The sequence below is a fragment of the Lissotriton helveticus genome, chromosome 6 (assembly GCF_964261635.1).
Source record: "Lissotriton helveticus chromosome 6, aLisHel1.1, whole genome shotgun sequence".
Classification (NCBI taxonomy): domain Eukaryota; kingdom Metazoa; phylum Chordata; class Amphibia; order Caudata; family Salamandridae; genus Lissotriton; species Lissotriton helveticus.
In genome coordinates, this window is record NC_136067.1 from 1,836,367,461 (window position 1) to 1,836,378,203 (window position 10,743).

Below are 10,743 nucleotides of genomic sequence, written 5' to 3' on the forward strand. Positions count from 1 at the left end.
CCATGTATGACATCGTCTGTGAAGGAGCGAGGAGTGTGTCGCGATATAAGTGCTGTGTTGTCACACTGTATGTTGTCAGTTACTTTACCGTGTACCTGCAACAATGCAAACAACTGTAGGAGAGTAGGGTCTGCTTCCTATGGTTATCCCCACTTTTTGCTGTGATTCTCTGGTTTTTCGACTTTAGTCTGGCGGTGGCCCTGCTAATCAGGCCCACAGCCTAGCTGTTCTCTCTCTAAATTGATACCATGTAGTTTAGGTACATACCAGATTGGTTACTGGATCACCCTTGTGCGCCCCTGTATAGTGTACCCTAGGTACCCAGGGCATAGGTGCACCCTGGGCCTACCAGGGGCTGCAGCATGTATTGTGCCACCCCTGGTTTGCCTTCCAAACTGACACCACAGGTCTGTTCACACAGCCTGGGTAAGGTGGTGTAATCACCCCTTACTTAGATATAGTATACCTATATCTATATACCTATATAGACACAAACAGACCTCGACAATCCTGGAGGTAGAGTGCTTGGTTTTATGTGAGAGGGTGCCCTAGCATGAGCTGAGCCCCTCTGTAGCTTTCGGAACCATCTCCTTATAGCTGTTCTATGATATAGCCATACCCTATACTCTTAAGTGCATTATAATCCTCGCGGTTAATGCTAACTTTGGTTTGACTTTATCAAAACATGTCGTGTAAGGTGTCAAACACTTTGGAATACTACCCCACCCCCCCTTCTAGAGGGAGAAGACATGTAGTTACTGGTTTACCCGGTTAAAGTTAAACAGAGCCTCAGCATCACAAAATGGATGCTGCTGCCACAGACACGAGTCTACCCTCCTGCTGCTGGACGAACCTCCGGCAGGGGAGGCCTGGACAATAGGTTTCCTGCCCAGACAGGCTTTAGTGTATTGGGGCAGGGAGGGCTACATTCAGTGAATGCTTTCCAGACACTGCCTGGGGCACACAAGGTGCTCCATGCATTTCCCATTTCAAACCGGTTGCTGGGGCACTCAGCCCAGCTCTGGCGCGAAACTGGACAAAGGGAAAGAGGTGTAACCACCCCCTTCCCAGGTCCACTAATAGGAGGGACCTTAAAGGTAGTCCAGCCCTTAACTTAGTATAAGTATAGGAACCCAGTCCCTAGGACTTTAGATTACCCAGGACGAAACTCTGAAACATAAATCCTGGACCTTCGACATTCCATTTCGACTGGAAGACAGAAGACATCTCCCTTGTGGTCAAGGAGTGACCACCCTGTTCAAACAGGCACCAACAGCAACTTTGCCGGTCTGCATTTCCCAGGCTCCCGCCAGATCCCGAAGAATCTGCGACACAAGACATAGACTTCCAAATATCTCTGACCCCGACCTTTGCTCACAGCAAAGCTGAGACCCGTGGCGAACACGAGAAATGTGAGACCGGAACTCCTGGACATCTGCATTTTACAAGCTGCACCTACTTCACAAGGTATCTCGAAGTTGTGCATTCGGGTGCTTGAAGCCCCAGCCCCAAGCACCATTTGCACCGGAGCTCAGAAGCCCCCACTCGACGAGTGTCCCATGGGCCCCGCTTTTACATTTCAGCTTAACGCGTCTTCACAGTTTCTAGTCCGTTGTCTAGTGAGCCCCCTGAAGACTTTGAATCTAACTTGCTTTCCTGATTGCTACAGGCTTACTCCAACTTTCCTACAATGGAGAAGTACCTCAGACCTTGCTGGTCTGCACAGAAGCCAATCTTGACATCCTGTGTGTGTTGCGTTTGCCAAGGCTTGTTGGGTCCAATCCGGATACCGACACCGCAGTCAACTAGTTCCTTTGTGGGACAGCTCGAATCCAGCTCCTGGTCATCGTCAACGCCTCCTGGTCCTAGTGGCTGTAGAAACAAGCTTCACCTTTTCACCTGAAATCACCCGACATTGGCTGGCAGCTTTCCATCGCCATCCTGGTCACTGGCAAGTGACCCAGACTCTGTCCCTTCTGTTTTCAGGTTCTTCAGATCTTTGATCCACCCTTGGATCCACCCAGACACTTTTCCTCTGGTCACCTGCAGCACTTCTTTGCAGATCTCCATTGAAATCGATGACGAAACCCGACACCAAAAGAGACCTATGCTCCCGGCTTCCGTGGGTGAGGCAACACGAGTACTCTGGTAGTCTCGAGGGTATTGGCCCTCCTAGTGTCTAAGTCCAAAAGGGTTCCATCGTAGTTCATTTAGAAGTATCCTTAAATTGTAAATATGTAACTTGTTCATTTCCCATGGAAAGTCAATGGTAACCCGCGGCTGTGTTTAGTCACTGCACGCGGCTCCTGTGGGCTTCCCACTTCCTAACCTTTGGTTGTTTAGAGTAGCCCCAGCGATTCCACAGGCCCCAGGCCTGCTTTCTAACTCTCATGTGGTTCTTATACCACTATTTTAGTATATGGTTTGTGAGGCCCCTAGGGCAGAACGTATACTGTGCAACTTATCGTATGCTAATTAAGTAACTTGTATTGTACTTTTACCTCTGACCTCATAAAGAGTGCAGAGGGGTTGTGTTTTTATTTATTTATTTATGCGTTTTTATACAGCGCAGACTTTACCCGAAGGTGTCAGAGCCCTTCACAATAGGAACAGAATTGATACATTAGAACATTACAAGTGAACAAATTACAAAAGCAAACGTTACATTACACGAGGCAAAAGTGACAATCGTGAGCCAACAAAATACAAGAGGTAGCAAACGGTGCATTACAGGAGGGAAAAGTGACATGTGTGCAGGTACAAAAGCGTACAAAGTAAACATAGAGGTATAATACTGCAATATATGGAGGACACTCAAACACAAGAACAAACGTTACGTAGACAATGGTGGCACTTGTGCAGGTATTGAAAGCAAACAAAATGTAAGAGGTAAGAGGTAGCAAACAGTGTGTTACAAGAGAAAAGTGACGCTTGCATGTTACAAACGAGTACCAAACACAGGTAGAAGGATAATACCGCAATAAATGGCAGACTCTCAAACCACAAGAACACACTGGGAAGGCACTTCCATAGTCATGTAAAGTAGAGTTTTCTATAATGGAAGGTCTTCCTTCAGGTAATAGAGAGGGCGTGAATTAAGTTTGGAAGTGTTTTTGAAGGAGGAGAACTTTGAGGTCCGTTTTAAAGGCCTGGGAGGAGGTGGTGGTCCGGACCTGAGGTGGAAGTGAGTTCCAGATTCTCACTGCGCTGCCTGAAAAGGATTGGGCCATCGATCTTTCCTTCTTGAAAGTGGGAGGTTCAAGCAGTAGATTTTCCGCATTTCGTGATGGTCTAGAGCCTCCAGAGAGTTTCAGTTTATTCGCCAGGTAGCGAGGAGAGGAGGAGTGCAAGGCTTTGTGGGTAATGCAGGCAGTCTTGTAGATAGATCTTGCCTCGATGGGAAGCCAGCGGAGGGTGGATAACATGGGTGTGATGTGGTCGCTTCTTTTGGCTCCATAAATGAAACGAGCTGCTGAATGGAGAACAGACTTAAGGGGGACAGGTGGGATTTGGGGAGGCCAGTAAGAAGAGAATTGCAGTAGTCCAGTCTGGAGAGGACCAGCGATTGGACCAGGGTTTTAAGGTCATGCTCCGGGAAGAAGCGACGAATTCCCCCAAAGAAGGCGCAGTTGGTATCGAGCAGACTTTGCAATTGAATTAATGTGGGAGAGTAGTTTTGTGTCGAGTATGACACCAAGGCATTTTGCGCTGTCGACAATGATGGGTTTATTGTTCAGTAGATTCATCTGGTCCATCCATGATTGAACCGGGGGAGGAAAAAGTGAGGAGGAGAGGAGGAGGAAGTCAGTTTTGGAGGGATTCAGAATCAGTTGATGTGTTGACATCCAGTTTTGAATGGAGTCCAAAGTAGAGCTTAGGACGGAGAGATCATGAGTGGAGGCAACCTTGAGGTAGATTTGAGTGTCGTCTGCGTAGAGATGATAGTGGACCCCAGATTTATTGATTTCCCAGTGGTTCCAAATAGAGATTGAAGAATGTGGGTGCAAGTATAGAGCCTTGAGGAACACCTTGACCAACCGCCAAAGGAGATGAAAGACTGTCCGCTATTTTGATCATTTGGGATCTATCAGAGAGGAAGGAAGCAAACCATTTAAGCACAGTGCCCTCCATGTCCATTCTCTGTTGAAGAGTGTTGAGGAGGGTGTTGTGATTGACAGTGTCAAAGGCTGCCGAAAGGTCAAGGAGAATTAGAAGACAAGACCCCCCCGAATCGAGTATCCGCAGCGGGCATCAATCACTTGCAGCAGGGCTGTTTCAGTGCTGCAGTTTTGGATGAAGCCGGACTGAAAATTGTCAAGAAGATCATTGTCCTTGATATGACGAGAGAGTTGTTTCGCAACACATCTTTCTGTGATCTTCGCAAAAAAGGGTAGGTTAGTGATGGGGTGGAAGTTGTTGCGGTCATTCGCGTCAGCAGTGGGTTTTTTAAGCAGAGGGGTGACCTGCCCAGTTTTGAAGGAGACAAGAAGGGAGCCTTGACAGAGGGAGAGGTTGACCAGAGTGGTCTAATAGGAAAGAGAATAGGTATAGAAGTCAATGGCAATGGCACTAGGGATGGGGTCAAGGGAATGGTTGGAGGGCTTTGTTTCGAGGATGCACTTGAGGAGGACATCTTCAGAGATGGGGTCGAAGTTCTGCCAAATGGCTACTGATTTGGAGGAGTAAGATGAGCGACCTGATCCACAAGTGATTTTACTTTTTCGTCAAAGAATACAGCGAAATCCGTAGCTTTCTTTGTAGAATCCTCCAACCTGGAGGTTGGGGGAGAGCAGTTAGTATTCTTGATGAGATCAAATAGTTTTTTGGGTCTATTTTTGGCTGAGTCTAGGAGGGTTCTGAAGTGTGATGCTTTCCCAAGGAAGATGTGCTTGTGGTACTTGGATCTTGCTGAACGAAGTGTGGCAAAATTATCGGTGGAGGGTGCTTGCCTCCATTGTTTCTCCAGGAGTCTTAGGTGCTTCCTTTCTTCATATAGGGATTTGTTGAACCAAGGTGCTGAGGGAATGGGCCTTTTCTTTTTGCTTTGGAGAGGAGCAACGCTATTGATTTCGACTGCAAGGACTGAGGCATTGGGAGGTGAGATCGTCAACATCTAGGTTCGGGTCTAGCCTTGGAAGTGACAGCAAAGCTGATTCACAGAGGGAAACGGTGTCAATATTTTTAGTGTCACGGAACCAGGAGGTAGCCCTCTTAGGTTGGCCAAGAGTTATAGAGTGTGCTAGGTGAAGAGAATAAATACATATATATTTGATATATACCTTGTGTGGTGTGCTTTCATTTGATACTCAAGGGATTATAATTGGTAAAACAACTCGCTTAATTAGCTCTCTGAAGTCTTAGCCTGAAGACTGCTCGTCACTGCTACCCCTAGGATAGCTTTCTATGAGGTTGACTTTACAGCCACCATCAATAAGGGTTGATTAGACTGGTGCAAGGTGCCCACTAGAACTAGTGGACATCATATGCCAGGCTAACTTCTCACAACAACAACCCATAGAACTGGTCTCCACCTCTGACCCCCCTCCCTGCCTCCCTGCACGGTGCACCTAAAACTACCCTCCACCCCTACTTAGGAGAGTGCCTATTTCCCATAACTTGTACTTGCACGAGGGGGAGAGTCGTTCAACGATCTCCTTGAGTCATCCCCTTAAATGTGAATTCTATGGGGGCTAGCTATTCACACTAAAGTGTCAACAGTGCATTATGTCCATTTTGACCCTTGGCAATGGTCCTTTCCCAGCGAATTGCTGTGTTGTCGGGTCCCCCAGTCCGTCCCGCTGGGGTTCTTCTCTACTCAGTCCTGAAAGCCTTAAGTTTGACATTAATCTGAGTTCTCATCTGTGTTCTGTTGTGCGCTTCCCATTGCTTCCAACTCCTTTGCTTTGGACAATGTCGGTTCCATTAGTTGGTGCTTCTGTTTCTGTCCCTGCCTTCTAGGTCCCACGGCCGGGTGCCATCCCTCTCGCCATTCGTGGGCTTCTTCGGGTGTCGCGAAGAACCAGATTTTCCCTTCTGCCTCTACCCTCAGTTTTGCAGGGAACAACAGTGCATACTTGAGTTCTCGGTTACGCAGTTCTTTCTTGACGTCCAGAAAGTGTAGTCTGGATAGAGGGTTACACTGCAGTTTTCGGCACGTATTGGGGGGCTATTCGTGCCACTTGCAGAATAGACCTTTGGACCTTGTTTAGGGTGGCCATGATATCCTGCAGGGTGACCTCCTTGGGTTTCTCGGTCTGAGGGCCCTCCCCACGTTCTATGATTGTCGCTGGTTTGTCCTGTTGGTCTTTGTTGTAAGCGTATTTGTCTAGTTTGATGTTTTGCACGGTGCGCTGGCCATGGCCCCCCCATGGTGTCCGGACCTCCGGACGGCCCACCAAGTAGTGGGGGAGAGCAGTAGTTGCTGCTGCCTGCCTGCGGGACTATCAGCCACGCGCAGCATTTCGGTTTTCCCGTCTCTCCCCCCCCACGTCACCAGGAGCGGGTGTTGCCACGTGGGAGGTCGCCCTGGCTCTGGGGCCTGCCGTTAGTTTCACAGTTCACCTTGGGTCTATTAGGCCTATCCGCTGCGGAAACAACTTCCAGAACTACACAGCTTAATTAGTCAATTAGTTGCCTCCCCACAGGCACTGCTGAGTCTCAGGTCATCTATTTCTAGTAGCAGCTTCAGTCGAGAGCGGGCCCCCACACCCGGTTGGTGAAGTGCCTGTGGCCGCAGTGTAGTATCGCCAGATGAAAGCCAGAGGCGGTGGGAAGATCTATTGCACAGGGAGTATGGGGCCACGCAGCACCGGTTACACCAACCGTGAAGACATCAGCGCTGCAGTCCTGGTGTATGCGAGCGTCTCTCCATTACAGTCCCACACGGTTTCTCTCACGCCAGGTGCCCGATTCCTGGAGTCCACTTCTTGGGCGTGTGTTGGGCAGCCCGTAGCACGGCACTGGTAAGAGGACCTTCTGCAGACCGTCCATACACCTCCTGACCTTCGCCTACACCTGCAGTATCCTTGCGGTGCAATAACACAATTAGGACCCCGGCCCGGGTCACACTGAGCCGCTTGACCGCTGGTTGCCACCTCCTTTTCGCACAGGCTAGGCTGGTTCTCGCGTGTCTCCCTCTACCGGGTTTTGGTGCACTGGCGGTCCATATGTTAGTTTGGCCGCGATTTGAGTCTAGTCCCACAGCGGCTGCCTGTTCTGTCCGTGCTGCCTGGGACTTCCGGCCTCCCTCGGGAAATCCGGGCCGACTTTGCTTTCGCCCTACTCGGCGCTTAGGACACGCGAGGTCCCGGCTTCCGCGTATTTCATAGGCCGTATCGCCGCATCACGGTCTCGGCCACCCGCTGTTTGTTCTCTGGAAATCCGGACCCTTTCAATCTGTGCACCGGCCGTTCCAATGCCACCTTCGTTGTTTTTTATTAAATTTTGCAGCCAGATTAATGTCAGGATTAGCGGGAAAGACCCCTTCGATCGCGGAGCTCTCTTAGGCTGCGGCCATTTTCGTTGGCTGCTAGCCACGCCCCCAGTTGCCAACATTTGAAAAAAGTTTCCAGGGACACTTTGCAGCAGAGGGCTGCTGCAAATAGAAAGTTCTCGCTTGCGTACCTGTGTGTAATAAAGAGGAACAGTTTCTGCAACAATATCACCCGGGACAGTCTCCAACTTGTCAGAACTTTTCCTGAAAAATGGGACAGTTAGCAACTATGGAGAAGCTATTGATACAGACCATTCCTTAAACCCTAACATTAATAATACACTGGCAGTTTTCCTATCCCTAACAATATGTCTGAAGGTCAGAAGAGATGCTATCGATGCACACCTCTCCCTCCACCCACACGTCAACAATGCAGTGGGTGGCTGCCTCTCCCTAGCGCGAGATCTGGCGATATGACAGATGCTTTTGATGCAAACCTCCCCTTCCACACAAACATTGACAATACCCTGGCAGGCTGCCTCTCCTTAGCAAACGTTGTAAATGTAAATGTACAGGAATTTATATAGCGCAAATCACCAAGCGGTTTCTAAGCGCTTGCTTAGGGAACCCGTCCTGGTATTCCCCTGTGAGATAACCTCGGCAGGGTATCCGCAAGGTGAAAGCCAGGCATCCCGCCGCGAGGGGCCGTTGTGGAGATTAAGCAAGCTATTGCCCAGAGTCGCAGAGTGTGAACCCGTGAATCGAGTAGGCACCGGAGCGAGAATTGTCGAGTCCACGGACATTTTTAGGACTCAAGACCCCGCCGAGCCGGGAATTGAACCCTGGTCCCGGGCTGACCTCTGCTTCCAGGTCTGCCTCCTCTAACCAGTGAGCCACACTTCTCCTCTGAAGGTCAGAGAGATGCCATTAATGCAAAACTCCCCCTTCACCCAAACATCGACAATACAGCTAGTACTGCTCCTCCCTAGCAAGATGTCTGAAGGTCCAACAGATGCTGTTGATGATAACTTCTCCCTCCGTGGAGAAGCAAGATGGCGGTTGCGTAGTGGCCACTAGCAGAAGCATGTTGACAGGTTGATACATGACGAAACAAACTAACCTCTGAGATGCCAGTGGACTCCGATGTTCTTCGCTGCTGCCTTGGAGACCATGGTGCTTGCTCACGAGCGGTGATAATTTTGAGGGACCTCGCGATCTTCAGGTGTCTGGCGCGAGCTGTCCTATCTCATTCAGGCTGCTCTCTTTGCCAAGACTCGTCTTGGAGGATGGGACCTAAAGCTGGCGGTGGTGCCCAAAAAGCAAAGACAGCCCGCTCCCCCATTCAGACGGGCGCAATACTGCAGGGAGATGAGACAGCGAATGCAGATCCCACGACCAGGACGACACGTTCCCAGGTACATGTCTGTCCGGCCCTACAGTTTTTGAACTCCTCAGGGGATCAGGTCTGAGACACAAGCTGAAGGAGCAGGAAGAGACTGCAGGGAATACACGGAGTCAGCAGAAACCTGCGGAGACGACCACTCTGGTGCCATCAGATGGATCCAGCATTTGTTTTCAGCCGCTGGGAGATAAAACCTTGGAGTCAGAGTTCATCGCTACGGAGCATAACAAAGGTATGCAAGAACTCCCCTTTACCCAGCCCCTTGTCCCAGCTAAAAGCATTGTAACTATAACAGACAGTAACTCTCTCAACATGGCTGAGGGACCAAGTATGAAGACTCTTGCTCATACGCCTATGGAGGGGTAAGGGGGCTGTCAGGACTTGCATAAGGGGGAGTATAAGCCTAGCTTCACAGAGCACGCAACCACTGGAAGTTACCCATGATCAGCTCGATCTTATCCCTCCTGACTCAGCTACTGGTACATCATTAGAACAGAATAAAGAACTTGCCATGGGCCCCATACCAGTGCTTGGATTACAACAGGGGGCAGCTGAGGCTGCCCAATCTTAAATTAGTGGCTGTTTCTTCTCATTATTCGATGCCGCTTGGTTGTGGTCTGTGGAGGAATCAGATACCTCCTCCAACCTTAGTGGGAGCACAGTGATCTTGGGGCAGAAAGAGCAGCACTATGATCCCTCGCAAGATAGGCAAAAAGTTAAGCCAGAAAACCTCAAAAGGCAAAGATCTATCCTGGGATTACACACCTATAAAACACTTGGCTTGCCCCCCCTAAATGATTCTACAGGGGGGAGGCGGTTCTGACTTAGATGCTATCTACCAAGCAGTCTCAATGCATCGTGAGAAGATACTTCAGGATAGCCACAAGGCTAAACTGCATTAAGGAGAGTCCAAGGGGTGGTCAGGAAGTGTGTAACATCATTGGGGATCGCCTCACAGATCTTGAGACGAGAACTGCCACTACTGGGACAGATCTTGCTGTTATCAAGGCACAAGCGGTGGATCATGAACCGCGACTAGTGGATATGCAATGGAAGCTAGAAGATCTAGAAAATCACCAGAGGCGCAACAATCTTCATTTACTTGGGGTCCTGAAAGGGGCCAAAGACTCCGATATTCAGACCTTTGTTTCAGAACTCTTACGGACAGCCCTCCCGGAAGGAACAGGCTTGAACTGGGTACAAGAAGTCCAGCGAGCCCATAGGGTACCCTTTGTATTAAGACAACCTCCTAGGGAAGAAACAAGGCCCAGGGCTATTCTCATCTACTTCAGGAACTTTCTCCTTAGGCAAGCCATTTCAAAGAAAGCAAGACCTCAATTAAAGCACCTTAGCGGAGATATATAGTTCTTTGTCTGACCAGATTTTTGTCATGCTATGGTCAAGAGACGCTGGCCCCTGAGGCAGATGATAAAACCTTTCGAAGATCTAAACGTACAGGCTTATGTAGTCAACCCAGCACGCCTTAAAGTAATCTGGCAGGGTTATACACGTTTTTCCTAGTCAGAGATTAAAGTGAGGTAGTTCTTAAATTGTATTAAGCTGTAACAAATTTATTTGAAAAAAAAGTGAAATAAGAGAATAAGGCTATGGCCTACACTCTGCGTTTAGATAAATAAGGGCGCTAATGTTAGGAGTAAGATCAGGCTTAGGGGGGACATATGTATTCACCTTTCATGCACTAGCTTACTATTGAATATTTGGTGTCTTATACCTTTATATGTATTTGTTTTTTTGTATGTCTTTCTTCTTTTTTCATTATTGCTTAAATGGCACCATAATCCACGGGTCACATGCACTGCTTTCATCTCCTTCAGACTGCTTAGCGGTCTGTTAGCTTCTCAGCATGGCGGGTCGGGAGGGTTTGGGGAGGGTGGGTGGCTCTGGGCTA